General features: G+C 46.3%; 1 long non-coding RNA gene across 1 annotated transcript; it reads left to right on the top strand.

The window, feature by feature from the left end:
• The first annotated feature begins 4,590 nt into the window (after positions 1-4,590).
• Positions 4,591-22,770, top strand: LOC114678973 (uncharacterized). Its single transcript, XR_003730642.2, has 2 exons — positions 4,591-4,885; positions 18,171-22,770. It is a non-coding gene; the product is annotated as an uncharacterized LOC114678973 (long non-coding RNA).
• The last annotated feature ends 2,919 nt before the right edge of the window (positions 22,771-25,689 follow it).

The raw sequence follows: 25,689 nt of genomic DNA, 5'->3' as shown, positions 1-25,689 counted from the left end.
GTATGGGGGCCACACCCCTGGCCAGCTACTTCAGACCCCCTGGGGTGGCAGGGGTGGAGGAGTATGTTAGGCTCCCCAGGGACTTTCAGTGTGGAGCCAGGCTTGAGAACCGAAGGCTTAGATCCAAAGGGCGAGTTTGGGTTCAGACCAGACCAGCCCAGGTTGAATCCTGGCTCTATTCCTTATCAATGTGGCCCTGTACAAGTCACTCAATGCACTCGAGTCTTGGTGTTTTAGTTTGTGTAAAAAAATGGGAATGATATAGAGATTCAGTGAGACAGCCAGTGAAAGCATGAGGCCAGGCATATATTAAGCACTCAATAAATGAGAGCCTGCTACCATATGGGGCCTTCCAACCAATTTATATGTACAACAAATCGGACATTTAGTGAAGGCAAATTCAGCCACAAACCATTACAAGACCATTACATTTACCTATGTATTTATTAATATTTGCTTGCTGATGTTTGTTAAACCCTACTTTGTTGTATTAATAGAAAAAAATGTAAGACTGCTAGGTATATCTTTATTACAAATATCTATCCTGAAGTTATTCAAAATAGCACCTTTTGCTAGTAGACATGACTGCCTCTGGCTTGGTTCCCCATTATCGAAAGGGACATCTAGCCGGGCATGGTGGTTCACCCTTGTAATCCCAGCACTTTGGGAGTCCAAGGCAGGCAGATCATCAGAGGTTGGGAGTTTGGGACCAGCCTGACCAACATGGAGAAACCCTGTCTCTACTAAATATACAAAATTAGCGGGATGTGGTGGTGCACGCCTGTAATCCCAGCTACTTGGGAGGCTGAGGCAAGAGAATTGCTGGAACCAAGGAGGCAGAAGTTGTGGTGAGCCGAGATTGTGCCATTGCACTTCAGACTGATCAACAAGAGTGAAACTCCGTCTAGAAAGAAAGAAAGAGAGAGAGAGAGAGAGAGAGAGAGAGAGAGAGAGAGAGAGAGAGAAAGAAAGAAAGAAAGAAAGAAAGAAAGAAAGAAAGAAAGAAAGAAAGAAAGAAAAAGAAAGAAAAGAAAGAAAGAAAGAGAAAGAAAGAAAGAGAAAGAAAGAAAAAAAAAGAAAGAAAGAAAGAAAGAAAGAAAGAAAGAAAGAAAGAAAGAAAGAAAGAAAGAAAGAAATGGAAGGAAGGAAGGAAGGAAGGAAGGAAGGAAGGAAGGAAGGAAGGAAGGAAGGAAGGAGGGAAGGAAGGAAGGGACATGTCTTTGAGCTATGTAGTGGGGCTAGGTGCTAGTGAAGTCAGGCGGTCCTGATCCCCTGTGACAGCTGCTCCTTCCCATGTTCTCGGATGGGCCCTCATGCCCACCAACCATTTGCCTGGTATTGGGAGAAGCTGCTTTGGGACCCTGCAAACCTGTCCTGGTTACAGAGACAATCACAGCTCAGTGGCCACCAGTGCCTGGTGCAGGGAGGCTGGCAGAATGTTCCAGAAAGGACAGTGCATGGAGGATGACTCAGGAGAGCCAGGTTCCAGGCTTGCCACTGGTGAAGCTCACTTGCTATGTGGCTCAAGCAGCTCCTTCTGCCTCTCTGAGCTTCAGTGTCCCCTCTCTGTAAAATGGGGATAGCCAAGGCTGCCTGCCTACTCCACCCAGTCCTCATGTGGTTTCAGGGTGAAAAGGGTGGAGGGCACTGGATTTGTTTGCTGTGTCTGCTGTGACAAACTACCACAAACTGGGTAGCTTCAAACAACCATTTATTATCGAAGCATTCCAGAGACCAGAAGTCCAAAGTCAAAGTGTGGGTGGGGCTGCACTCCCTTTGCAGACTCCAGGGGAAAATCCTTCCTTCCTCCTCCAGCTTCTGGTGCTTGTTGGCATCCCTTGGCTTGTGGCTGCATCTCTCCAATCCCTGTCTCCAGTCATGATTTCTGCTTCTCCTGTCAGGCTTCTCCTCTCTGTGTCTATTATAAGGACACTTGTCATTGGATTTAGGGACCACACGGATAATCCAGGATGATTGTATCTCAAGATCCTTAACTTAATTACATCTGCAAAGACCCCTTTTCCAAATAAGGTCACATCCACGAGTTTCTGAGATCTGGATGTGGGCATATCTTTTTTTCCGGTGGCGGGGAGCAGTGTCAACACTCAGCCCACTGCCAGCAGCTCGTAAGTCATTTTAGTGAACTTGAGCTGCATCCTATTGCTAGGGGCAGTAGATTTGAGAGTGCATGCCAGCCCAGTGGGTTGGTGACGGTGTCCTGGAGAATAAGAGCACATGATAAAGGAACACCTACGACCTGCCAGGAAGTGCACTGAGTACTTTGACAATTTATCTCATTTTATCTTCGCAGCAAGATACATTTATCTTCCCCTTCATCAGATGGGGAACCCTCCTGAGGCTCAGAAGCATGAAGTGACTTGGCCGAGGTCACTCTCATAGTAAGAAGTGGAGCTGGCATTTGAACCCAGGCAGGCTGTGATTTCACAGGCCATGCTCATAACCACTGCTAGCCACTGCCTCCCACAGATACGAGCAGGCCTGAGGTTGGCAGGGAAAGAGGCCACAACTAAGGGCCACATGTGGCAGGAGGCCTCGTAGGTCACATTCGTGCATAGTTACAATAATAATGATAACTAATGTTAATAATCACAGTCATAATCACAGCTAATGATGATGACATTAACATTACATGTGGTGGTGTGATCATGGGAGCTTCCTACAGCCAGACACCGTGCTGCGTGCTTTTAATGTATTATCTCATTTAATCTCACCAGCACTCTGTGAGGAGGAAACTACTATTATCCCCATATACAGGCTGGCCCAAAAATCCATGGACTGTAATATGACAACCCACAAAAACAAACAACTCACGGGGAGAAGAGAGCAGGGTGGAGAAGCCACAAAGCTGGGGCAAATTACTAAAAATAACTGTGTTTCAGAGGGTCCTGGTTTTCAGCTTGGCCCTTGATCCCTCACTGAGTAGGACTCCAGTACCCTGCTGTCTGCATCTCACTTCCAGAGAGGGCTCCAGGAAGTCCCAAGTCCAATCTTCCTCCCCCAGACGCCCCAGCTGCAGCAATCTTTGTCCATCAGGCCACAAGCTCTGGCTCCCCCTCCCTCCCCAATGGTCCCCATCAAGTAGGCAACATCCTGCTGATTTTAACTCCTGCACAGCCCTCAAATATACACCTGCCTCCCATTCCTGCACAATGCCCCAGTTCAGGCCTTCACCACCTTGTTCCTGGGCTACTGCCCAAGTCTCCCCTGACTGCTCTCTGGACTTCTGATACCTTTCCAACTCCCCACTCAATAAACCCATTCCCCTCTCAAGAGCTGGTGTGAATTCAGGAAAACTGAGTTCCAGCCATTTCATCCTCATACTGATGACCCTTCCAGGACAGACCCTTCCAGGACCTAGTTCAAACTCTTTAACTGCATGTGCAGTACATGCCATTATCACCTGCCACTTCCTCCCTTTTCAGTCTTATCTTCCACTCCTCCTTCAATCTTGACTCAACTCCCCAGCACTGACCTGGTTGTAGCTCCCCATCTACAATGTGCCGTTTGCACCTCAGGGCCTTTGCACAGGCAGGTCTCCCTGAAGAAATGCCATTCCCACCTTCCTGGTCTCTCTGTCCCATTTTCCAGCTTGCATACTCTTTGAGGGTAGGGACTGTGTCTGTCTTGTTCACGGTTTTATCCATAGTCTCAGCATAAAGCCTGAGTCATAGGAGGGGATTTTCTTTTCTTTTTTTCTTTCTTTTCTTTCTTTCTTTCTTTTTTTTTTTTTTCTGTTGTTGTTGTTTTGAGACAGAGGCTTAGGCTGTCACCCAGGCTGGAGTAAAGTGGGGTGATCTTGCCTCACTGCAACCTCCACCTCCTGGGTTCAAGCAATTCTTCTGCCTCAGCTTCCTGAGTAGCTGGGACTATAGGCGTGCACCACCATGCCCAGCTAATTTTTGTATTTTTAGTAGAGATAAGGTTTCACCATGTTTGGCCAGGCTGGTCTCGAACTCCTGACCTCAAGTGATCCACCTGCCTCAGCCTCCCAAAGTGCTGGGATTACAGGCGGGAGCCATAGTGCCTGGCCTTGTGGGTTTTTTTTTTTTTTTAATGTTTTAATTAATTGCCAATATTTCAATGTTGGGTGATTTCATAAAAATTCAACTTCAGGCTTCTCTTGAAGATATCGGGATCTGGCAACCCTGAGCCTGGTCCCTGAATGACAAGAATGGGCTGGGGTGAAGTAGCTGCTGCCCCTTCCACCAGGTCACTGGCTGTCCAGTCCTCACTGGCCCACCCAGCCCACTTCATTCATCTTTGTCACCTGCCTGGCCCCTCTGGTGTCTGAATTTCCAGGTGTCAGACACATCAAATTTAGCTATGAAATCCTCCACTTAGGCACGTACTTATTCGGTCTCCGATATGTGGCATGCCGAATAAGCTGACACTTACATCAAATTAAACCTGCTTTTCTTAGCAAAGAAAGAAACAAGATCAGTCACAAAGAGTCATTTATGCCCATGAGATTTTAAAAAGCACAAGCTGTCCAAAGTCAGCACAGTCATCCTCATAATGAGGACAGAGGGACGGGCCCTCTAAAGCAGCACTTCAACTTTAATGTGCGCAGGAGTCACCTGGGGCGTCTGCCAAACTGCAGGTTCTCATGCAGTGGCTCTGGGACAGGGTGTGAGACCACGTTTCTTACCAGCTCCCAGGGGAGGACAATACTGCTGGTCCCTAGACACACCTTCAGTAGCAAGGCTCTGTGACACCCCTGCAACAAGCTAGAGAGTCCTAACCCCCAGATAGCTCAGCTGTCCCCTGGGGGCAGTGCCACCACCCCTCCTGCCGGGACAGAATGTGTTCCAGGTCATTCAGGTATTCCTGGAATCCACCTCTGGTGTCACCACTGGTGCTGAAGGTAGGAAGCCCTTTGCTTGGAATACCCTGTTGCTTCACTTTGGTCCAGGACAGGGAAACATGGGAAGCAAGGGACACACAGCAAGAGGAGTGGGGTGACGGTGGGGGTGAGGGTGGGGTGGGATGGGGTGGGGTGGGGCGAGAGTTGTGTGAGGATGGGTGGGGTGGCAGGACCCAGCTATTTATGCCTTTACAGGTGCCTTTCCCATTCCCCACTCCCTACCATCATCGAGTCCCAAAGTGGTTTGTCTCATGGGGTCTAAGATGCTCCCAGAGGGACCAGAAGACCCAGGTTCGAATCAACCTTAGTCACAAACTCCAAATTGCAAGTGTGTTGTTTTGAGCAGCCTTCACAGGCAAGCTCATGTTCCCGGCCTGCATATTATTTTTCCAGGCGGCAGGAGGGAAACCCTTTGCCCTCCCGCATCGGGGATCTCAGAGGAAGCAGAAAGAAACTGACACAGGCAGAGCGGGTCCCAGGGGCTTCTCACCCAGAGCCTGTAAACAGGAAGCACAGCTATACTCTCAGGAACACCCTGGTGTTTGCCGGTTTGTTTTGCAGCCCTTGGGCCCATTCAGATAAACAGGGGAGAGGATTGTCAGAAACTCACCGAGCCCTTCACGGCACTCCCTATCTCGGCAAGGTTTGGTGATACCAAGGCTGCTGGCCAAAGATTTGCATGGGGGGAGGGATGGGGCCCGTGCTATCGGCTGCAGGGAGGGTCCCACCTTCCCCAAATTCCCCTTCTGCCATGCCCTAAAAGAAATATTTCTCGGGGCCATCAAGGGTGGAGACGCCAACCTGTCCCTGGTGGTTGCAGCCGGCGTAAAGCTGGCTGCAGCAGCGGGCAGGAGGAAACAGGAGACGGGGTGCCAGGCCCGTATCAGGCTGCCTGCTTTCATTATTGTCCTATGTTTTCAAAGTACCAACTCCGAAAACAGGGGGGAGGGTAGAGTTTTGGGGCTTGTTCGGCCTAGGTATACACAAACAGCAGCAGACAAAATGTCCTTTATCAGCTATTTCCCAGGAAACAGGGAGAAAATTCTTCTCAGCGCCAGATGATTAAAGAAGAGGCTCACCCTTCTGGGAGACAGCCCTCTCTTTTTCCCTCTCCCCTTTGCGGAACACTAAGTCACTGTTCCAGATGCCCACCAGGAAGGTCCCTGTTGGAGAGGAGGCAGCCACAGGGCTGGAGGAGGAGGTCAGCTGCTAAGGGGACCAGCTCACTGCCAGCCAGGGCACAGAAATTCTTTCCCAGGAAAGGGGATGTTATGTAGCCTGCTGGGTAAACTGGAAATTATTAACCACGGGATGAGTAGAATCAAAAGGTTTTGAAAACTGGTTGTTGGCTTTACTGGGAGTTGCAAGCACGCTAGGGAAAAAAATATTACAAACCTATTTGGAATTTTTTTTCCCCCTGAACCAGGAAGAAGCGTTTCTAATAATTCTGTCAAGTAAAGTTCTCCAGTGTTCTTTCCTGCTGGTATGTCAAGGGTGGTTTTGTTATTTCTTCACACAGATGGCCAAGGAAACAATGTATTTTTCTTTTCTTTCTTCCTGGTATTTTTTCCCCCTAAAAGAATTTGAGTCTTTCTAAGCTGACCGTTTCTTATTTTTTTCTTCTCTATTTCTGATTTAGATAAAATGGTGACTTCAAAGGGACTTTGAGACCACTTACATCACAGTAGAGTTTGAGGTTCCCTCTCATCATAAAAATAATAGGTGCCACCTCCCGCCATGGTCAGTGAGTGTCTGGGTCTGCATGGGTGCCTCCCAGCAGGGCTTCTCCGAGGCATGTTGTGTGTGCAGACCACTTACAGATCATTAGAAGAGCCTGACTCAGCAGTTCAGGGCCCTCGGGGTCAGCATTTCCGACCACTCCCATGGGATGCCCATGCTGTTGGTTTCTGGACCACTCATTGAGAAGGAAGACTTCTTCCCCCAATCTCATCTAATCAACCCTCATCTCTTGTTGACAGGATTTAATTTATTTTAAAAAGCTGAGGGATTTTCCCTTTGAAAGAGAGGCAGACAGGCCTTAAGCAATCTTTTTTTTTTATTATTTTTATTTTTTTATGAGACAGAGTTTTGCTCTTATCGCCCAGTCCGGAGTGCAATGGTGCAATCTTGGCTCACTGCAACCTCTGCATCCTGGGTTCAAGAGATTCTCCTGCCTCAGCCTCCTGAGTAGCTGGGATTGCAGGCGTGTGCAACCACGCCCAGCTAATTTTTGTATTTTTAGTGAAGACAGGGTTTCACCATGTTGGCCAGGCTGGTCTCAAACTCCTGACCTCAAGTGATCCACCCATCTCAGCCTCCCAAAGTGCTGGGATTACAGACGTGAGCCACTGTGCCTGGCCAGCCTAAGCAATATTTAATCTGCCTTTGGAACAGGCGGTGCTGACATGGCAAGGTGAGCAGATGTAAGTAAGATACCTGTGGGTACAACAAACCCAGGCTTGAGACGTCCTCCCTGAGCTGTGAAAGAGGGGCGTATAGACTTTGAGTTTTGGAGGCAGAAAGGTAAAAGTTCAAATCGCAGCTCTGCTACTTACTAGCTGGAGGGCCCTGGGTAAGTCATGTCACCTCTCTGAGCCTTAGTAAATGGGGCTATAAAATGGGGGTAAACTCTACCCCCGAGGGTTATGGTACAGAGCAAATGAGAAAACACACATAGAGCACCTTGCATCTGCCCAGCACCTCATATCTGCACAATAAGTGGTAGCTTTTCATTTACCCAGCAAAGTCAATGAACACCTGCTAATTTCCTGGTCTGTTCTACTCACTAGACATATAAAGGGAAAAAACAGATATGATGGTCAGAATAACGCACCCCAGAGATGTCCATGTCTTAATCCCTGGAGTTAGTGGATATGTAACCTTACATGGCAAAAAGGACTGTGAGATGCAATTAAGGCTAAGGACCTTGGAATGGGGAGATTATTCTGGATTATGTAAGTGGGTCCAATGTAATCACATGGGGATGAAGGCAAAGAAACTTTCCCGGCTATGGTCAGAGAGAGATGCAATGGCTTCGAAGAAGGAGCAAAAAGCCACAAGCTAAGGAATGTAAGTAGCCTCTAGAAGCTGACAAAAGAAGAAAAAATAGATTCTCCCCTGGAGCTTCCAGAAAGGAATGAAGCTTAGACCTGTGTTGTACTTCTGACCTACAGAACTATAAGATAATATATCTGTATTGTTTTGGCTGGGGGTGTGGTGGTGCATGCCTGTAATCCCAGCACTTTGGGAGGCCAAGGTAGGTGGATCACCTGAGGTCGGGAGTTTGAGACCAGCCTGACCAACATAGAGAAACCCAGTCTCTACTAAAAATACAAACAATTAGCTGGGCATGATGGCACATGCCTGTAATCCCAGCTACTCGGGAGGCTGAGGTAGGAGAATCGCTTGAACCCGGGAGGTAGAGAGGTTGCAGTGAGCCAAGATTGTGCCATTGCACTCCAGCCTGAGCAACAAAAGTGAAACTCCATTTCAAAAAAAATTATATATATATATATATGTATGTATGTATGGTTTCAAGCCACAAAATTTGCATTAATTTGTTATAGCAGCAACAGAAAACGTCCAACTGACACGATTTCTGCTCTCACGAAACTCTCATGTGGACAGATGCAGTAATCGGGTAAATGAATAAGTGAGCAAGGAAAGATTGAGTTACACTCCATGAACACATGCAGTGATGAGACAGAAAATGAGTTGGGGGGAATGGGTGCCCAAAAAGTCCTCTCTGAAGCACTCGTGTTTCCGCCAAACCTCAATAACAAGCAAGAACAAGGCAGGAAGAAAACAGAGCCACGCAGAGGGCTTGGCAAGTGCAGGGCCAGTAGTAGGAACAACCTGGGTGTGTTTTCCCGTGGAACAGTGGCCAGTGACAGGGGAGTGGCCTGTGAAGTTGGAAAGGCCTGTGATGGACCAGACCAGGAAGGAGCTGGATTCTAAGTGTGATTTCTATTCTTCTGGTGTATCACCGAGCACATTCTGTATGTCAGAGAAAGTCACCGAGACTTGGCAGAGAGCCAGAGACGTGGCATATCGGTTTGCCTGAGTGCTTTGCTGTAACAAAGCGCCCTAGACTGGGTGGCTTAAACAACAGAAATGTATTGGGATTTTTATCTCAATACATTTTATTCCAAATGTAATATCAAGGTATCCGCAGTGTTGGTCTCTCCTGAGGCTTCGCTTTGGCTTGTAGATAGATGGCTGTCTTCTTCTGGTGTCTTTATGTGCTCTTCCTTCTGTGCGCGTCTGTGTCCCAATCTCCTCCTCTTATAGAGACATCACTCATGACTGGGTGTGGTGGCTCACGCCTATAATCCCAACACATTGAGAGGCCAAGGTGAGATAATTGCTTGAGCCTAGCAGTTCAAGACCAGCATGGGCAACATAAAGAAAACTCATCCCTATAAAAAATAAAAAATAAAAAGTAGCCGGGTGTGGTGGCATGCACCTGTAGTCCCAGCTACTCCAGAGGCTGAGGTGGGAGGATCACTTGAGCCTGGGAAGTGGAGGCTGCAGTGAGCCGTGATTACACCACTGCACTCCAGCCTGGGTGACAGAGTGAGACCCTGTCTCAAAAACAAAATAAAACAAAACACAAAAAACAAAAAAAATCAGTTATGTTGGTCATTAGGGCTCACCCATATGACCCCATTTTACCTTAATCACCTCAATAAAGTTCTTATCTCCAAATACAGTCCCATTCTGAGACACTAGGGGTTGGGTCTTGAACATGTGAATTTGGGGAAGATACAATTCAGTCCATAACATCTGGAAATGTTGGTTCCTAATGATGGTGGTGATTGCATTGCCAAGACCCGTCTTTAGAAAACTGTTTGAAGGAATCCCCTTCACAAACCACTTGATTGGGGTGGAGGAGGCCGCCCAGAGAGCAGAGATTTGGATGTTCGTTTGAGAAGATGGTGTTTTGTTAAGCACAGAACCGAGCAACAAAGAGCCTGGGGGTGTGCCAGGCTAGGGCAGAGTGTAATTGTTCTACAGAGGGAGGGAGAGAGGAGCCACCAAGGTTGTGTGCTGCAATGTCCAGAGCTGCTCAGTGGAAAGGAGAAATGAGAAGAAGTGGCCTGGCTAATGGCAATCTTTAAGCAACTTACTGTGCTATAAGAGCTTCTCTTCTTGCTTCCTCATGAGACCATCAGTAAATTCCACATTCTGTAAGCAAACTATTTGGAAAAGCTCAAAGGGGAGGATGGGGAGATCCTGATGTACAGTTTACATTTACAATGATGAACACAGTATAGAATACGGACGTATTGTGTCCAGAGTTGGTTCCTGCCGGTGGGTTCGTGGTCTCACTGACTTCAAGAATGAAGCCACGGACCTTTTCGGTTAGTGTTACAGCTCTTAAAGGTGGCACAGACCCAAACAGTGAGTAGCAGCAAGATTTATCATCAAAAGTGAAAGAACAAGGATTCCACAATGTGGAAGGGGACCTGAGCGGGTTGCCACTGCTGGCTGGGGGGTGGCCAGCTTTCATCGCTTATTTGTCTCCTCCCGTGTTCTGTTTCTGTCCTATCAGAATGCCCTTTTTTCAATCCTCCCTGCAATTGGCTACTTTTAGGATCCTGCTGATCAGTGCATTTTACAGAGCACTGATTGGTGCATTTTACAGATCGCTGATTTGTGCGTTTTACAGAGCACTGATTGGTGCATTTTACAATCCTCTTACTAGCTACAGAGTGCTCGCTGATTGGTGCGTTTTTTACAGAGCACTGATTGGTGCATTTTACAATCCCCTTGCTAGCTACAGAGCACTAATTGTTGCGTTTTACAATCCTAGCTACAGAGTGCTGATTGGTGCATTTTACAATCCTCTTGTAAGACAGAAAAGTTCTCCAAGTCCCCACTTGACCCAGAAAGTCTAGCTGGCTTCACCTCTCAATATTATGTAGGACCTCATAACATTTGTATAGTGTATTACAGTGGGTTTCAAACTTTTAGTAACAGAACATTTGGTCCACATTAAATCTTATGCCAACCTAAGTAGAGCAGCTGCCCCTCTTCCCCCATCAAGACTTTTCTGAATTTACTGAGGCTTCAAAGGCACAGTTTCAAATGACTGGAGCACTGAATATTTCTATAATTTCCTAAGCAGTAAAGGGACCCTGGATGAGAGTGGCATGGGGCCTCTTCAGAATCACTCCTGATTCCACTTCAAACACTGTGTCCAATCCCCAAACTGTTCCCATTAGAAGAGCAGGGGACACATGCACTTTGAAAACCATCAATATATTGTGTTTCTAAATAAAAACCCAGCTGGGCACAGCGGCTCATGCCTGTAATCCCAGCACTTTGGGAGGCCGAGGCGGGCAGATCGCCTGAGGTCAGGAGTTTGAGACCAGCCTGGCCAACATTGTGAAACTCCGTCTCTACTAAAAATACAAAAATTAACTGGGCATTGTGGTGCATGCCTACAGTCCCAGCAACTCGGGAGGCTGAAGCAGGAGAATCGCTTGAACCTGGGAGGCAGAGGTTGCAGTGAGCCAAGATTGTGCCAATGCACTCCAGCCTGCGTGACAGAGTGAGACTCCATCTCAAAAAAAAAAAAGAAAAAGAAAAAGAAAAGTATACAGCGATTAAATAAAAACCCTGTCACAAAGAGGATTGGGGAATGTCCAGTGTCCTCAAGCTTGAGTCAGGTTGAGACATGGTATGTCCCTGTGGCAGGCAGCCTGAATCCTGCCTGGCTCTAGCACCTGCTGTCGTCTTGAAGTTCAATTGAGTAAGAATAATACTGCAACTTTTGGGCTATTTTTCCAAAAGTTGGAAAATATTGGCACTACTGAATCCACCCTGGCTAAAGTTAAGAGAAGCTGTGTCCCAGCTTGCTGGGCCCAGTCACCTGGAAACAGGATGCTGTCTGGCTAATGGTGCCAAATCCATGGTGTAATCTAACCCTTTGTGAGAATTTAGAGTGACTCTCACAAAGTGCTTTTCACGGTTCATCTAGTTAGCAGGGATCTAGCTATTAGCTATTCACCCCTTGCTAGAAATACACAATATGACATTGAATAAAAAGTCCATGACGAAGAAGAAAGGCCCATGTCCGTGACTAGAACAAAATGATTTAATCCACCAAAATTTCTTTCAGGGAATGCAGTTTAGGAGTTAGAACAAATATTTGGGGAGCAAGTGGGTAGGGGTATGGATGGCCAGGGCTGCTACTATACAACTTCAGAATATACTGTCTCTTGGAGTTGTACAACTCGGGCGTACTGGGAGACCCCGATGGCATACATCGATAACAAATGTGGCCCCTACATTGCCTTCTGGCAAGGTCAGCCCTGTTTCCTAGTGGGCCCAGTCTTAGAGAAGCCCCAATAATTTACTTAAATAAAAACCCGGCTGGGCACAGTGGCTCATGCCTGTAATCCCAGTAGTTTGGGAGGCCAAGGCGGGTGGATCGCCTGAGGTCAGGAGTTTGAGACCAGCCTGGCCAACATGGAGAAACTACATCTCTACGAAAAATACAAAAATTAGCTGGGCGTAGTGGTGCACACCTGCAGTCCCAGCAACTCGGGAGGTACTGGGAGACCAATTATTGTACTGATCATTATCAGTAAAATATCAAATCAGTATCAGTACCTTGTAGGGAGCAGTATTTCTTTGCACGACTCAAAGGAAGAAGGGCAGAGAGAAGAACACTATTTGGTGGTTGCATTTAAGATTTTGATGTGAACTATGGGATCAGACCCCACCCTGTGATCACAGAGATCTTCTGAAAAATCTACAGGTCTACAGGAATGCTTTTTTTTTTTTTTTGGTGAGTAGCAACGGGGAGGCTGGGTTCTGAGTCCAGACTGAACCTGTATCAGGGAGGAGGGACATCTGGTTTACAACAGTGATGACTCTTTTTCATTCATTTATTGAGCACCTACTGTATATAGGCAGTGATGCAGGAACAGGGAGCAAACACGTTCTAAATAGACAAGTACACATTTGTTGTGTGTGATAAAATACACATAACTTAAAAGTTACCATCTTAACTGTTTTTAAGTGTACAGTTCAGTGGCATTAAATATGTTCATATTGTTGTGCAACCATCCCCATTGTTCATCTCCAGAACATTCTCATCTTGCAAAACTGAAACTCTACCCATTAAACAAAAACTCCCCCTTGCTCTCCACCCTCGCAACCACCATTCTGTTTCCTGTCTCCTTGAATTTGACTGCTCTAGGAGCCTCATTTAAGTGGAATCATACAGTCTCTGTCTTTTTGTGTCTGGCTGATTTCACTTAACATAACATCCTCAAGGTTCATCCATGTTGGAGGAACATGAATCTGAACATGGATCTGAACACAGATGATCAGAATTTCCTTGCTTTCAAAGGCTGAATAAAATTCCCTTGAATGGACAGACCCCATTTCATTTATCCATTCATCTGTCTATGGATACTTGGGTTGTTTCTACCTGTTGGTTGTTGTGAATAATGCTGCTGTGATCACGGGTGTATACAAATTATCTCTTCAAGACCCTGCTTTCAATTCTTTTGTCTATAAACTGGAAATGCAATTGCTGAATCACGTGGTAATTCTGTTTAAATTGCTGAGGAATGGCAAGATTGTTTTCCACAGTGGCTGTACCACTTTATATTCCCACCAATAGTGCACATGGGTTCCAATCTCTCCACATCCTTTATTTATTTATTTATTTATTATTTGTTTTTAAGACGGAGTCTCACTCTGTCACCCAGGCTGGAGTGGAGCAGCGTGATCTCAGCTCACTGCAAACTCCACCTCCCAGGTTCACACCATTCTCCTGCCTCAGCCTCCCGAGTAGCTGGGACTACAGGCACCTGCCACCACACCTGGCTAGTTTTTTGGTTTTTTTTTTTTTTAGTAGAGATGGGTTTTCACCGTGTTAGCCAGGATGGTCTCCATCTCCTGACCTCGTGATCTGCCCATCTCAGCCTCCCAAAGTGCTGGGATTATAGGCATGAGCCACCGCGCCCAGCTCTCCACATCCTTTTAATGCTTTTTAAACAATAGTAGCCATCCTAATGAACAGAGTTTTGATTTGCATTTCTCTAAGGATTAATGATGTTGAGCATATTTTCCTGAGCTTGTTGGCCATTTGTTTATCTTTTCTGGAGAATTGTCTATTCAAGGCCTTTCCCCTTTTGTAATTTGGGTTGTTTGAGGATTTTTGTTGTTGTTGAGTTGACAAGTTTGAATTTTTGAGTCCTTGTAAGACCTATCTTAATTTTTCTGGCTTTTGACTACCAAGATTCTAAGACAACCCCCATTGACAAAATAAATAGTCTATGACAAAGACTTCCACACATCACAAAATGAGTAGTAGTTCTAAATCTTCCAGACTTACCATGCTTAGACCCAGTTCAGAACAACTTTCAGCTTCTGAGAAGAAATTGGGACTATCTAAGGCCCAAGCATACGGCTTATATTCCTCTCATCTAAATAGTTCTCATCTGGGCAGCCTTCATTTTGCAGGGGGTGGAAATACCCTTTACCCAGTTCCAAAACTGCAGCTGCTGATGTGTGAAAAAAAACCCCAAAGTCACATGTCCCACAAGCAGCTGCCTTTTGACTTGAGTGTTTCTACATAGGAACACTTTTCCTTGAAAACAAGGAAGACTGCATGATAAATATTGAGAAAAATTTCTCTCTCCTGGTACCCCAAAGCAAAATTGAATTGGTGCAGGATTTAGGTTGTTTATTCTTAAGAATATGCTTTTTCTCACTTTAATACTTGCAAATTTGAGTCTACAGGGCAGTTACACAATAGTATACCTAAATGTGTCTTTTTAGCCCCAAGACATTGGTATGTTCCTGACTTTGTACAAGGCCTGCACACCGTCTTCTGACCTGTATGCACAGTGTATTGTAGAATGCATGTTGTGTCGTATACTGTGCAGTGCATTAAACAACTGATCATCAGGACCACAGTGAGCCTGACTATGTGCCAGTCATGTTGCTAAGTATTTTATGTGTATTGTGAGTAGTAACCAGGAAGAATCAGAAGCAGGAATCCCAACTCTGACCATTACTAGCCTTGAGATACTACCAAGCTACTGAAGTCTCAGTTTCTTTATCTGAAAAATGGAAATAATTTTGAGAGGTGAACCAGCTGGACTTCTGGGTCAGGTGGGGACTTGAAGAACTTTTCTGTCTTACAAGAGGTTTATAAAATGCACCAATGAGTGCTTTGTAAAAACACACCCATCAGCGTTCTGTGGCTAGCTAGAGGTTTGTAAAATGCGCCAATTGGCACGCTGTAAAAATGTGCCAATCAACGTTCTGTGGCCAGGTAGAAGTTTGTAAAATCGACCAATCAGCGCCCTGTAAAATGAACCAATCAGTGTTCTGTAAAATGAACCAATCAGCAGGACATGGGTGGGGACAAGTAAGGGAATAAAAGCTAGTCACCCCCAGCCAGCAGTGGCAACCTGCTGGGGTACCCTTCCATCCTCTGGAAGTTTTGTTCTTTTGCTCTTCACAATAAATCTTGCTGCTGCTTACTCTTTGGGTCTGCGCCACCTTTAAGAGCTGTAACACTCACCATGAGAGTCTGTGGCTTCATTCCTGAAGTCAGCGAGACCACAAACCCACCGAAGGAACAAACTCCGGACACAATATTATCATCTTTCCTCAATTCTAAGATGCATAATTTTTCACATTTTAGCAGATCTGGAACCAGAGCATGTCACACAATCAACAGAGTTTTAGATTCAATAAAAAATAGTATAAGCTCTTCAAGATGTTGTCATGAAAATTAAAGGAGATCCCACTTATAAAATGCAGAGCATTGGCTCTGAGGCATGGTAGTCCTGAAATGCATATCAGCAAATACAACTTAGTCTGTGTCTCCCGCTCCAGGCACCCCCATAGCTGTCGAATGGACAGCTCAACCTGCCCCAAGCAGGACCCTGATTTCTGTGCCCCACTTCTACCCTTGCCCAGTTTTCCCTTCCTAGTGTACAGCTCTACCTTACACCAGTTGCTCCAGGCCAAATATCTAGAAGTCCTCTCTGAGTCCTCTTTCCTTGTTCTGAGATAAAATTCATCCCAAACCCTGTCAGCACCATCTTCAAAATCTATCCAGAACCTGACCACTTCTCACCACTCCCATGACTACCAGAGTCACCATCACCCGTCACCCTTCTCATGACATCAGTCTCTTCATTCAGCTCCCGTGAATGCCCCTCCCCTCCTGGCTGTACCCCTCCCCTCTCAGATGCTCCATCCACACAGCAGGCAGAAGGATCCTTTAAAACCCAAGTCCCTCACCTCCTCAGTACCCTCTCATAGCCTCTATCCCACTGACAACACCATCCTCATCTCCCTGCCTGCAGAGTGCTGCATGACCTGGTGTTGTGAATTGAATTGTGTCCCACCAAAGTCATATGTTGAGGCCTTACTCCCAAGGTGACTATATTTGGAGATAGGGCCTTTAAGGAGATAATTAAGGTTAAATGAGGACATGAGGTGGGTCCTTAATCTGATGGGATTGGTGTTCTTATAAGAAGAGGTGGCTGGACATGGTGACTCACACCTGTAATTCCAGCACTTTGGGAGGTCAAGGTAGGAGGATCACTTGAGGCCTGGATTTCAAGACCACCCTGGGAAACATAGCAAGACCTGGTCTTCACAAAAAAAAAAAAAGAAAGAAATCAAATTACAAATTAAAATAAAAACAAGAAGAAGAAATAGCAAAACACTCTCCCCCTGCTTGTACAGAGGAAAAGTCATATGAGAACACAGCTAGAAGGTGGCTGTCCGCAAGCTGAGGAGAGGGACTTCACCAGAAACCAACCCCACCAGCACCTTGATCTTGGATTTCAAGTCTCCAGAACTGTGAGAAAACAAATATCTGTTTGAGCCATGCAGTCTGCAGTAGTCTGTTGTGGCAGTCTGCACTGACTAACACATGGCCCTTCCTGACCTCACTTGCCCTTCCCAAGACTCTTTTCCTCCAGCAAAGTGTTCCTCTGAACACACACACACACTGGCCTCATTGCTGTTGCGTGAAGCTGCTAAGCTCATTCCAGCCTTATAGCATTTGTAATTGCTGTTTCCTCTGCCTGGAATGTTCTTCTCTCTGGTTTTGGCTGAGCTCACCCCCTCACCACCTTCAGGTTTCTACTTGGTGTCACCCAAGAAGGCATCTCTATTCATCCTAAGTAAGACTTTCCTTTCCGGATCACCTTGCACACCCAATCTTGTTTTATTTTTCTCCACAACACTGACATAATAATATATACTCATTTGTTTATTGTCTCTCTCTCTGTGACCAGAATAAAAGCTCCTTCCAGAATAAAAGCTCCTTCCAGAATAAAAGCTCCAAGATAATCAGTCTCAGATCTCTCCTTGGGAAAGTCGGAGACTGATCACCTTGCTCCCTGCTGCATCTCAGCACCCAAACAATACCTGGCACATAGTAGGATTGCAACATATGTATGTTGAATGACTAAGTGAATGAATTAGTATGTATCATGCTTGCTTTATACACATATGAGTATATGTATGCGTGTATACATAGATGTAACATGTGTATGTATTTACACACATATATTCATCTATATATTTGTATTTATATCAACATCTGCACTGACCTATAAAGCAGGACATGTTCATTTGTAAAGAGGATACAGACCAATGATTTATTTCTGATTCTATATGGATGGAGGAATTCTAGTGGCAAAATGATGTGTTTGAAAACCAAAAGCCCAAGGTCACACAGTTGCTGGTCCACCAGAGGCCAATTTCCTTATCACACTAGATTGGCTCTTGAAAATCTCACTATAAATTATGAGGAAGAAAGAAATTCAAACCAAAGAATAGTAGAGCTAGGGGGTTATTTGAGATTCTCTAGTTCAGAGTCAACAAAAAGTGTGCTACTCCTTTCCCATCTCACACCCTTGGCAGACATCACTAATGGATTATGGCATTTTCCACCATTGAACTTCTGAGTCCTGTTTAGCATAATGCCTCAGGCAGACTTAGCTGCTCAAATGAAGTGATTTGTCATCCCAAATCTAGCCCACCCTAATCAGTTTTTGGATTGAGTCTGAGGCCCAGAGAGGAGCATTCATTTGTCCCAAATTGCACAGCATGCCAGAGCCAAGGCCTGGGTCACCCAAAGCTGACCTGACTTGTGTTCCTATGGTCCAACATTAAGCTTGAAGGGAACTTAGAGGTCATCTTCAATATAAAATCACATAGGAGGTTATTATTTCTAAATGATCTTTCATTACTTCTGATTACTTCTAAAAATTTTAATCACTTGCAGCCAAAAGTTAAGTTACCAGTAAAATGAGCTACAGGAATCAGACCAACTCCGGCTGCCAGCAAGATGCTAAATAGAACCAATTGTACTCAAGAGACCAAGAAGAAATTCCTGCCTTTTGAGATCAAGGAAAGTAAAAGACAGTTCAGCAAAAATAGAGACTGAGAAGCTTGATTGGTGAAAAGCGAGGGAGGATCAACATGTTTTTCAAACCCGTGCAGGCTGCAGAAGACACTATCGCCTTCCTCCCAAGAGCCATCCTCCACTTTTATCTCCGCTAACAGAAACCCAGTTGTATTCTGATCTTCACCCCTCAGGCAAGGTAAACTATTCCCAGCTCAAGACTAAATCCCAGTTGTCCAAGCCAAACATGCAGTCTCATTCCCCCCGACAATGATGAACACAAAACTGCATGTGACCTGATTCTGACCACGGTCCTGCCACAAGACTCTGGGAAAAACCGCTGACTCTTAAAATGAGAAACACAAGAAAAGAAAAGCCAGTCTCTTTTTGCCTTTGGACATTGGTGCATTTGAGTGTGATGGCTGGGCTATGGCAACCATCTTGGCACCATGAGGAGAACAACTTGAGGCAGGACTGACAGGCCCAAGACCCCAGAAAGGAAGGACAGTAGAAGAAACCTGGATGCTTGGAAATGTAGAGAACCATGCAGTTAACCAGAGGACAGCCTGCCTTGGGTCATAGATCTTTCTTCTTGTTTAAACATTTGGCATTGGGGTTTCTCTTACCTGCTACCTAAAGGATACCAACTGGTACATGAGATACCTCCTATTTCTTCCTAGAGGCTGAAACAGACCTAGTCAAAGCTCCAGGCCTTTCCCAACTCCCAGGCATTGCATGCTCACTTTTCCAGTTGTCTAAGGACAGAACAGACCCTTATATCTGAGGGTACCCGGGGGAGCTCCGCCATGACCCACATGTATTCCTCGTGCCTGAAATGCCACCCTTAGTGAGGTATCATTCTGTTTTGATATGCAAATAGTCCTGGGGTAAATTAAGTCCCCTAAGTGAGAAAGAACTAATTGCATCTCTTTCTTCTTCCAAGAAACTTTGGCAGACTGTTATTACAAGAGAAACAGATGCCAAGATGGGAGTTAACGCACAGGGGTTTCATGAAGGTAAATGCCTGTGAGAGAAAATGGGTGGAAAGGAGGGTAGCGAGAGCAGTCAGGCCATGTGATGCAAGACCCTGAGTGGAGGAGAGAGGGAAGGAAGATTGGGTAGAAGTATTCTAGGCAGTTGTGCCAACTTGATAGGCTTGGCAGCACCTTCCTTGAGCCATGGTCTAGTAACAGAGGAGTTCTGTGTCTGCCAGTGATAGCTCCCCTTCAATTCCTGCCAGGCAGTCCTGGGTAGGAGCAGCCTCTGGGAGGTGTGGCCTCTGCACAGACACAGCTGGAAAAAACAGGCTCCTGGGGCAGAGGGGAAGGAGACTTGGGGTGGAAGACAGCCCCGCAGGGGGTCGTGTCTGTGTGATGGTCACACTCTGTCCCATCCAGGCACTCACTCAGTAAACCTCTTTCAGTGAAGTCAGCTCAGACCACCAGTTCTTCACATGGTGGTCATGTCAACGGCTGTCGTTGCTGACGAATGGAAACTAGAGAAGGGGCTAGGTCACTTGAGAACATTAATGTGTCATGGCCAGGTTGGCACAGGAGAAAGCTGAGCTCACGAGGCAGAGGCTCCAGGAGTCACATATGCCTGGGGATTAGTGCTACTCTGGACTTCACAGGCCATGCAGTTTGGGGCAGTTTGAGGCCATTTTCTCTGGTTCTCACTGGCCAGGAAGAACCCCACCCAACCTCTGAGTTACTCATTGTAAGCCTGGCTGCTGCATCAGAGATTCAAAACACTGGGCCTTAAGTGAGAGTGCAGTTGCCTTCTTACCTATTAGTGCAGGTGCAGGTTTGGGATGGGGACCCAGGCTCCTGCCCTCTTGTTGCTCTGCCCTCCCCAGAGTGCTGCAAAGGAATACCATCTGCAGAAAAATATTGATGAGATGATGCCTTGGCAGCCCATGTATGTGCCAGGCACGGTTCTCAATACTTTATAAGTATCAAGCCTTTAACCCTCAAAATCTCTCAGAGTAGATAATATCCTAATTTTACAGAAAGTGAAGCCAAAAACGTCGAGTTGCCAGTTCCACAATCTATGCTGGCAACAACTATGCCTGCTAGCCAGAAGGAAGAGGGGGCTGTGCAGAGAAATGGAGCCCTCTTCCCCTTTAAGGACTGAGACAGATACCATGAGTCAGGTGGCCACTCTTGGTTTCCAGGGTGGCTGAGAGATGTAATCTTTAGCTGGGCAGGCATGTGCGAAGTGCCCAGTTAAATTACTACTCTGCCTGGAATGGCTCTTCCAATCATTTACACCATCATTCATGATTTACCAGGCCATGATTTAGGCTAACATTATCCAAGATTCAGTTCACCCGCACTGGGAAGACAGTCCCAACTCCACCCCTGGCTGGGTTAAATGCCCCACTTAGGGCTTCCATTAGCCCCTGGGATGCCTTCTATGTCACTCTTATCATATGTTATTAGAAGATCCTCTCTGGTCCCAATAGGCCTACAGACATGGTTTGTTTGGTCCACACAGTGTTTAAAGAAAAAAAAAAAAAAATAGAAAAAAAAGCCCCCCCCCCACATCCCTCCCCCACATTCCAAACGTATGGCTTCCCCTTAAAAATCATAAGGCACAATAATAATGGACAGTCAACTGAGACTGAGTAGCTCCCCAATCCCTGTACAGAGGACACATGCACTTTGTTCACAGTCCCCACCGCTCCCTAATGTCCCACACCCTGCCTAATTCATTCATTCATGTTGCCTGCCTGGCCCCTGTAGGTAGTAGCCATTGCAACTCCACTGGACTATGGGTTTTTGGGGGGTAAAGTGTGCTTTAGCTGGATGCGCCTTGCACTTGGCACACAGCAGGTGCTCTGAAATGTTTGCGGAGTGTGTGAATAGGTTCGCTGAAACTTTCAGGACTAAATTGCATTGCAGCACAGACATACATTCCACCCACACCCTTCCCAACCGTCACCCCAAAGAAATCTATATTTAATTGGTTTGCAAAATCAGAGCCTCCAAGCAGCTTCACACTAGAGATCCTTTCTAAACGGCAGAAATGCGACAGCTTAGCCCTGCGTGCTCCAGCCTATTCATAGCTCGGGTGTGTTTCCTGGGCAGCTGCATTGTTCTTAGTGGGAGAGCAGCAGAGGCAACCTTCTAAGTCCAACTCCAGCTCTGCCTCTCCCAACCCTCCCTCATGCCCTTCCCCAATTCTCTTTCTCTGTCCAGCTCGCGGGCCCGCTGCCTATTCTGTTGGATGGTTATTTATTTATTGTCAGCACTAATCAGAGGGTGGGGAGGGGAAATAGGAGCTCTTGCCGATGTGAAAGTCCTTCCCCAGGGTCCCCAGGGAGAATCCTGTGCGGTGTGCGGCGCCAGAGGTCACTGTCACCTTGGCCTCGAGGTGGCCTGTTTACCAAAGTGAAATGAAGATATCAGTTAGATGTCAGGTAAATGCTAATGGCCAGCAGAGAGCTGGTACAGGATTGGCCGGGCTGGGTGAACCCTTTCTTTCCAATTCTGCAGCACAAAGGCCCCAGTGACTTAGCAACTCCGATAAGAGGTCAATGGGCAAATGTCAGTCCTTGATTGAATGCGCCTCTTGGCCTGGTTTCAGGAGTTCAGGGCTGCCTCCCTGCGTTTCCCTCGGCTCTCCTCACTCCTATTCAACTGGAGGAAGGTGAAGCATTTGTTAGAAAGCCCTCCCATCCACCCTTTCCCTATCTCTGGCAGGAAAGAAAGCCTATCCCTCGTGTCCCAAGGTCCGAAAGCACAATGAAAACCGGCATCATTATCCTCCAGCCGTGAATGGGAAAAGCGGGATGTTGACTATGGGTCGTCACCTAGGAGAACAGATGAGACTAGATTCGGTCACAGAAAAGAACAGGAAACAGTCGTTGCCTTGTTTATCAGTGTGTGATAGATAGCACCCCCGGGCCGCCTCTCCACGCAGGGCCTCATTAGGAAGTCGGCACCTGAAACAGGAACCTCCGCATCACGTGGTCCAGGATGAACCGGGCCTGTTAGCTCAGTCTCCCAGGACTGTGGATCCTTTTTGCATTCCTTCTATTGCTTTTCCAATGTGGGGAGTTGGCACTGGGCACAGTGAGGGTCTCACACCTCTGCTGGTTCTCACCCACAGGAAGCGTCTCCCACATCGACATCTTCAAGCAGCCCCTCCCCAAGCCCCTCGATGTCACTTCGTCTTCATCCTCATTTAGGCTTTTCTGCAAACTCTCCTGCTCCTTGGTCAGCCCTCTTTTATTCTTCTTTAGACTTTTTCTCTGCATCCTCCTGCCCCTGCCACCGTAACAATTGAAAGAACTGTCAAATCTTCTCAAATAAATTTTTCTGCATTTTTTTTTGCTTCTTCTCATATTTAACCTTGGTGATACTTTATTTTTTTTCAGCTTGTGAAAGATTGGAAATCAGAAAGAATGTAAGAAGTTTGTGTAGTATACAACACCACGTGCAATAAAATGGGCACAATTTGTCTCCCTTTTATACCATGTAGCTGCTGATCACTTGGGACTGCTACGAAATACATAGGACATCAGTATGTAACATATTAGCTGTATAGCTGTATGTTGATTTCTATAGACAGCGAGGCATCTGACCTTTGGTCTGGAATGCATCTTGAAAATGGGACGTGGATTGTATTACTTTGTCTTGCTGCACAGTTGTTCACCACAAGCTGTCACAGGTGCCCCTCACAGCCTTTTTGGTACTCCAGTGGGGGCCTGCTCTGATTAGACGCTGGGCTCAAGGCCATTCTCGCTGGCTTGTCATTGCAGGGCAGTGAATCCTTGTGAAATCAGACTCTTACACACCGGTGAGTTTCTGGGGTCTGGTTAGTAAATCATACCTTCAAGTAAACTGCCATAGCCTCCACCATATTCAGAATAAGCAAAAGCCTAGAAACATTGACTTGAAGAAGGATGTCCTGTCCCTTTGATGACAAGTTGCCTTGTCACTGGAAGATAAAATGGCTTCATTTGCCCATTTGCCGCAGTAGTTCTGATGATCAACCCTGCTTCCTGTCTTGTGCTCCCTTCAACAGATTCTCCATGCGGAAAGCAGAATGATCCTCTTAAAACACAAATCAGGTCAGCTGTCTCTCCCCTGCTTCCAAAAATTCTGCAAAATATTTAGCATCTCAGCCAAACTCCTTCCTACGATAGTGCCTATCACTCTGACTTCATCTCATGGCATCTTCTCCCCCTCACTCGTCACGCTTGAACCACATTGGCTTCCTCACTGTTCCAAAGACATGCCAAGCTCACTTTCTGCTCAGTGGGGTTGTAGTTGCTGTTCTTTCTGCGTAGGATGCTCTTCCCTCAGATTTCTGCATGGCTGGCTCTTTCTCATCAGGTCTCACCTCAAATGTCACCTCCTCTGAGAAGCCCTCTGATCTTCTCTCACATCGCTGTCTCATTTTCATCCCATCCCTTATCACTAGCCAATATCTTTCTGTTCATTTCATCATGTACTTCCCCTACCACCCGCTGCTGTGAGAAGATAAGCTCCATGAGAGCAGCAACATGGTCTGGGGTCGCATAGAGTCCAGTCCAGTCCAGACTTGGTCCAATCCTCCAAGTCCAGATTCATCTCCAGGCAGCTTCCAGTCCAGAGTTCTAGGCACAGCACGAGCCAGCTTCTTGAACAAGTGTTGGCATTTCTTTCTCAGTGGCTTTGGAAATCAGATGTCAGCCCCCAACCTTGTGACTCAGCCGGCGCATGTGAGAAGGCTGGCTTGGGGACACAAAGTCCTTCAGTCTCTAGAGAGATAGCAGCCCTCCTGGGAACAGGGCCACAGATGAAGGCTGAGCATGAAGCCCGGACACTGGCTGCCACTGGAAACTGACCCTCTGCTGGACCATGCCAACTCTCGACATTTCAAACCAGGCAATGGCCCAGTCTTTTGAAAGACAGTATCGCCTAGCTATGGAATTACCATGCAGATAGAGCTTGGGGGATGAAATTAAATTTCCCTTTTCAGAACAAAGACAAACACACTCCTCTTGCCCATCCTAGGAGAGCTGGGCCGCGAGCGCCTGCCTCTGTGCCAGGATTCAAAGCCCACGGGCTCTCCTGCTTGCTTCAGCAGTTCCTGGCAAGTGCAACGGAGTTATCCCGCTTTAAAATCCAATTGCCTGCCCACGGTCGTGAATCCCATCTCCAAAGGCAAGAAAAAAAAAAAAAAAAAGAAAGAAAAATTAAAAAAAAAAAAAGTTGGTGAGGGCGTGAGGGGCCGGGGTTCTCACAGATTCGGCCCAGATGAGCCCATTTAAGCTTCTGACATTATGCCTTTTGGGGAGGCCAATTCAAAATAAAACCAGCCCAAGAAGCTCCTGTTTAAAACAGAAAGATCCATAAATGCAGCTTCTGTCAGTAATGAGAAAATGGAAATCACAAGCAAAACCAGAAAACTCATTCCCCCAGAATCTTAATGATCTCCAGAATAATTGTGCTGGTCTCTCACATCACGGAGTGGATGGTGCCAGCCCTGGGTTTTCACATGAGGGTCAGATGGGTTCATGTTTTTTTAATTGGGCTCATTTCTAAGCAGTGTGCTTGTCATGATGCCTTAATCCCTTCCCTGTGCCCCAGCAAAAATGCTTTCTCTCTCCTTGTCTTCCTCAAACAAATGCAGCTTCTCAACAGGGAAATGAGCTTCCCTGTCTTGCAAACAGATTTCTTATCATATGACTGATCCACTGTGGGTGAACTTGCATTTCTCTTGCATAAGAAAGCAATTTCCTGAAGAGAAAAAGGGGGGAAAATCAAACCGCTTACCTCTCCTTGTTTTCCATATTAACATCCTTAGCTGAAGCTCCTGAAGATAATGGGAAAGAAACGACTTTATTTCAGAGGATGAATATCAATCTTTCAGATAGCAGTGGGATGTTCAGGGCTCTCTAAGAGGCCGCCAGGTTTTCCTGCATTTGTTTTATTTGGCAGGACTCACCAGAAGGAACAAATTCTTTGACAATTTCAAAGGTTCTCCAGACAAACTGCTACCTTCTGATAAAATCTCCTAGCAGGCTAAAGTTCAACAATGACGAACAAATTAGAAAATTCTGCCATTATAGTGGAATATAAATTGGCAGGTTCATTTAGGATGCTTAAAACAAAGAATGAGATCTTAAAAGTAATAAAAAATAATAATGAGCTTTGGGATTTAAAAAGAAAGAAAGAAAGGGTAATTTCTCAAGTGTGCGCAGAGGTGTGAAAAGTGACAGCAGCCATCAGTTAAATAAAGAAGCACTAGTGATTTGGCAGACAGTAACCATAGCACACAGTCTCAGGGGGGCCTCAGACCTGTCTTGGCCATTTCACTTCTCTTGTAGGTTCTGACTTTCAGCTTCATTGCACCAAGAGGGGGTAGTGAGCCCAGCACAGGCCCAGCACGAGGATCAGCCCTGAGA

The sequence above is a fragment of the Macaca mulatta genome, chromosome 6 (assembly GCF_049350105.2).
Source record: "Macaca mulatta isolate MMU2019108-1 chromosome 6, T2T-MMU8v2.0, whole genome shotgun sequence".
NCBI classification, from domain to species: Eukaryota; Metazoa; Chordata; class Mammalia; order Primates; family Cercopithecidae; genus Macaca; species Macaca mulatta.
Note: the sequence above shows the minus strand (reverse complement) of the source record. Positions and strands in the feature narration are given on the sequence as shown.